Below are 5,338 nucleotides of genomic sequence, written 5' to 3'. Positions count from 1 at the left end.
GGGTTCGAATTCTGGCCCCGCCACTCATCTGCTGTGTGGTCTCGGGCAGGGCACTTCTCCGTGCCGCAGCCATAAAATGGGGATTGAGACCGTGGGCCCCATGTGGGATGGGGATTGTGTCCAACCCGATTTGCTTGAATCCACCCCGGAGCTTGGTACAGTGCTTGGCACATAAGACGTCCTTAACGAACACCATTACGGAGCCCACGTGGCGACCATTTCGAATTCCTCCAGTCCGTGTCCGGGGGAGGGTGGCCGGTGGCGGGGCGGGACCACGCAGGTGGAGCTCAACCCCGGTCCCCCGGCCCTGGGGCCGCTCCGCCATTCCACCTCCTCCCAGCCGAGCGGAGCCCCGGGCACGAGACAGCCCCGTTGCCAGCTTACTGCCTGCCCGGGTCTCCGTACGGCTCCCATCAACCTCACACGACAACTTGGGTTCAGTTGAGCATCAGATGACCGTGGGCAAACCTTGGGTAAAGGCAATTAGGATTCTTTAGGAATGCATGTTTGCAGCGTGGCTCTGTGGAAAGAGCACAGGCTTTGGAGTCAGGGCTCATGAGTTCGAATCCCAGCTCTGCCACTTGTCGGCTGTGTGACTGTGGGCAAGTCACTTCACTTCTCTGTGCCTCAGTTCCCTCATCTGTAAAATGGGGATTAAGACTGTGAGCCCCACGTGGGACAGCCTGATTCCCCTATGTCTACCCCAGCGCTTAGAACAGTGCTCGGCACATAGTAAGTGCTTAACAAATACCAACATTATTATTATTATTATTAACAGTTGTTTAAATCCATGCTTTATTTTCCACATAGGTTCACTGCACTTTGATCTTGTAGGATAACGGTGTTTGGGATATCTGTCGCGTTTTGATCGCTTTTGGAACTACGTTTACCTTGTTTTGGTCAGTATTCGGATCAGAGGAAGAGACTGATGGGCTGAACTTGATTTCCACTGTACTCTGGTAAGTGCATTGTGAAAGGAGAGGCAGGAAGAAGGACTCCGCAGCGTAGGGATCCAAGTCAGGAAAGGATGCGTCTGGAATAATGAGACGGGGCCCGCGGAGAGAGCACTGAACAGATGCTGATGCCCCTTGTCCTTCCAGGGGTCAGAAGCCATAGCAACGAGAGCCTCCCAAGGGACCCCGATCTCCGTCATGCAGATGACCGGCCTTCAGTTTTTGGTTTTTTTAATCAGCCTTCCTCAAATTGCCGAGAGTGGAATCTTCCAAGACCGCCCTAACGTGGCAAGGAGAGGAATGCCTGGGTCCAGCCAGATCACCACTAGGTAAGGCTGCCTCTCCAGGTGTCTGCCTGGTATCTTCTTCCCATCAACCTCACGTGACAGACTGTGAAGGTTAAAAATCGACCACTTAACCAGTAGCAATTAGCGAGAGCCTGCTGAGTAATAATAATGTTGGTATTTGTTAAGGGCTTACTATATGCAGAGCATTGTTCTAAGCGCTGGGGGAGCTACCGGGTCATCAGGTGGTCCCACGTGAGGCTCACAGTTAATCCCCATTTTACAGATGAGGTGACTGAGGTACAGAGAAGTGAAGTGACTTGCCCACAGTCACACAGCTGAGAAGTGGCAGGGCCAGGATTCGAACCCATGACCTCTGACTCCCAAGCCCGGGCTCTTTCCACTGAGTACAGGGCACTGTACCGCTTGGGAGAGTTTAATCTCCGCCCTCAAAGAGTTTATGGTCTAATAATAATAATAATGTTGGTATTTGTTCAGCGCTTACTATGTGCCGAGCACTCTTCTAAGTGCTGGGGTAGATACGTGGTCATCAGGTTGTCCCACATGAGGCTCAGGGTCTTCATCCCCATTTTACAGATGAGGGAACTGAGGCACAGAGAAATGACTTGCCCACAGTCACACAGCCAAGTGGCCGTGTCGGGATTCAAACCTGTGACCTCTGACTCCCAAGCCCGGGCTCGTTCCACCGAGCCACCCTGGGTCTAGCGGGGGGAACGAACAAAAAACAATAGAGAGAGGAAGAGGAGAACAGAAAGCTGGAACCCGTGGAAGGATAGGCTCACCTCTCCTGAAATCTCTTCCCTAGAAGACCTGGATCAGTCCCTGGGACAAGCAATCAATCAAGTATGTTTATTGAGCACTTACTGTGTGCAGAGCACTGTACTTAGCACTTGGAAGAGCACAATAAAGTTGGTAGACACATTCCCCGCCCACAGTGAGCTTACAGTCTAGAGGGGGAGACGAAGGCAACTATGTCGCATGTGTGCGGTGGCGGGGGGAGGCACGGCACGCGCGAAGGGGTGTTTCTGCTGAGAAGCGACTCTCAATCCGGGGGTTCCGGCCCTAGCCCCGCTGACAAAGGAGACCACTATCATCTTTTGGGGGGATGGGGCCACCCCAATCACCCCCCGTGAAGGGCCAGCCAGCGCTTCTGCTGCCCGACACCTACCTCGGCTCTTGGATCGATTTGAGGCTTGGTTGGGTCGAGCACACTCCCTCTTCTCGCGCCGGTCCAGTGGCCACGACCACGAGTATTTTTGGGCACGAGAGAGGTAGGCAGATGGGGAAACGGGCGCAATTCCTTCGGTCCCGCTCGTCCCCCAGGGGCCAAGCGGGGGGGGAAAGGAGGAGCTGTCGACCTGGGTCAACTGCTCTGGGCTTAAAGCCTCCTCGCTTGCCTTCAGGAGCGATTAAATGAGCCAATCCCTAGGCACAGCTGAGATAGGTCTGGCTAAAATGTGCACACGGATGAACCCTGAGCAAGTCTCTCGGCCTCAGTCTCCCCATCTGGAAAACAGGGCTAAACAGAGCGACTCCCCTTCCTAAATGAAAGAGGAGCAGAAAACACGGAACCGTTTCCTAAATTCCACAGCGGTGGGACGACGGACACCCGGGAGGGTTGGGGGGTGGGGAGTAAGTTCACAACAAACCCAAGGAAACATGTCTTCCCTCCAGCCTAGAACATCAGTTTTCACAAAGAGCCGGGCAGCTGGAAACACCTGCTGGGCCGGAGAGTTTCGGATAGGTCCACGCATGAGCGGTCCAAGCTCGGGCCCCGGAGGGGCAGTGGGGGATGGAGAGGGGTGTTGTATGGCCCATGCTGGGTCGCCGGGGGGAAGAGTCAAGGGCGTTGGGGGGCGGGTGTCTGGGAGGGTAAGCAGCAGCCCGTTCCTCCTAGCGTCCCTTAGCCCCTTCGGAGACAGAGCCAGACCGGATCTGAAGTCCTCATATAAGGGGAAGGGGAAGATTTGCTCAGCCAGAGTCCTCACAACAAAGGGGCAGATGTTAACATGGTCTTCGGAGAGGGGTCCAGCAGCCGAATCGGCCTCCTGTGGCAGCGGGAGAGGGGGTGGAGCCCACTCACCCGAAGATCTCCTCTAATTTCAGACAGCCACCGCATGCCCGCGGAGGGGAGGCGGGGGCTTGGCTTCAGGTGAGCGGTGGGGTGAGCCAGACTCCGAACAAGGAAGAGCAAGACGCCGAAGCCGCAAAACCCAGAGACAGAATGTCCTCGAGGTAATAATAGCAGCATCAGAGACAAGAGTACTAATTTGCCAGCCACGGATGAGGAACTATTGGTTCAATATGCTAATGACATCACATAGCAACAGCTACAAAAAAATCGAGTTGAAAAAAAAGCCATTCTTTGAGCAATTATAGCATTTTATCGCCCGTCCAATTCTTCAGCTGTCTCTCCTGAAAGAAGCTGACTTCCACCCGTGCTTGATGGGCTGGGGCTTATTTTTTTTTTAAGTACAAGAAAATTGATTGAATAAAAACAACCGCTTGATTGGGAGGAAACGCATCTTGGAAACGGTCCAGACCAGGGGCCGCTGGGGAATGTGAATCGGGACCACCTGGGCCCTTCCTACAGCTCTGCCGTTCGCTGAAGGAGAAGCAGGGGCACAGGGGGAAGGGTGGAGTCCAGGAATCTTCTGAGGGAGAGGGGTCTCGCCTTCGCGGAGGGCATCCCCCGGACACGGGCATCTTGCGAGCAGGGGGGCCGGTCCGACCCGATGATTGCGGATTCACGGAGGAGTCATAATATTTATTAAGTATTCGCTGTGTGTGGAGCACCGTGTTAAGCGCTGGGAAAGACTGTATGGGTGGAGAGGACCTTGGGCAGATCGCCCAGGTCCCACTGGGGCTCGGCCTCTCCACCGGTGGCGTGGGAAGGAGTAACCTCTCCACTTTGATTTGTGGGTAGGAGGAGGAGGGTGAGGGGAGGGGACGTCTGGGTACTGGCAGGGTATCTCCCTTCACCGGGATGGGCACGAGGTTCCCAGGGCTCTTTTCATAGCCAGAAAGCGTCCCGGGACCGGGAGCGCCCACACCTGAGGCTGGCAGGGAGAGGCTGGGCGTGGAAACAGGGAGGGAGGAGCTTCCACAGTGATGGGGTGGGAGCTGGCGCAAGGTAGTTCCTAAAAAAACCCTCTTTCCCCAGATCTAGGGGTGTGCCCTCCTGCTGGGAGCTGAGCCCCACAGCAGAGCTCTCTGTGCTCCAATCCAATGCTCCCAACAGGAAGAGGGTCATTTTTCCTGCCCCTTTCGGGATCGTTTTGAGGATGGAAAGAGCTCTCGGGAACCCGAAGTGGCCCGAAGAGGAACCGGAAGGCAGGGGCTGAGGGAATTAAGCACTCCAGAGGGGCTGTTCTCCTGCACGAGGAAGGACAAGATAGGCTAATGTCCTGGTTCCTCGTCTTCCGCTCCATGGACTGGGCCTTAGCACCATACTAAGCACTTGGGAAAATACAACACAACAGAGTGGGTCGAGTCGATCGATCTCTGCCCACAAGATGCAGACACTCTATTCAGTATGGCTGCGTGTGAGGTTAGGCACTGCACTAAATCAGGAGTTGCGGGTTCTAATCCAGGCTCTGCCCCTGACCTGCTGGTGGCCATGAAGGAACTGCTTAACCTCCCTGGGCCTTAATTTTCCCCATCTCACCTCCCAGGGAGATTGAGAGCGCAACACGATTGTCAAACGGACCATTTCATTCGGGAGAAAGTTTTCCAGTTCAGAAAATGTGAAGAGGTGTGACTTAGTGGAAGGAGGACGGGCCCAGGGGTCAGAGGGCCTGAGTTCTAATTCCAGCTCTGTCACTCACCTGCTGTGTGACCTTGGGGAAGACGCTCTTGATGCTTCAGTTCCCTCATGGAATGAGGGATTCAAAAACCTGCTCTCCCTCCTACTCTACCGTGAACCTCACGTGGGAGCCGGTTATCCTGAATCTACCCCAGTACTCGATACAGTGATTGGCACCTAACAGGCGCTTAACGAACACCACTCTCATTATGATTACTTTTAGTCAGGGAGGCCCAGCCCTGGAGGCTACAGACCCAGCTCTCAGTTGAAATTGC

The 5,338-nt window shown here is 54.8% G+C and overlaps 1 long non-coding RNA gene across 1 annotated transcript; it reads left to right on the top strand.

Annotated features, from left to right (window-relative positions):
- The first annotated feature begins 748 nt into the window (after positions 1–748).
- Positions 749–3,773, top strand: LOC114818243. The gene is made up of 3 exons (XR_003766084.2): positions 749–959; positions 1,101–1,282; positions 3,365–3,773. It is a non-coding gene; the product is annotated as an uncharacterized LOC114818243 (long non-coding RNA).
- Positions 3,774–5,338: the final 1,565 nt, after the last annotated feature.

The sequence above is a fragment of the Ornithorhynchus anatinus genome, chromosome 18, assembly GCF_004115215.2.
Source record: "Ornithorhynchus anatinus isolate Pmale09 chromosome 18, mOrnAna1.pri.v4, whole genome shotgun sequence".
Classification (NCBI taxonomy): domain Eukaryota; kingdom Metazoa; phylum Chordata; class Mammalia; order Monotremata; family Ornithorhynchidae; genus Ornithorhynchus; species Ornithorhynchus anatinus.
The sequence above is the reverse complement of the archived record's forward strand: the minus strand, read 5'-3'. Positions and strand labels throughout refer to the sequence as shown.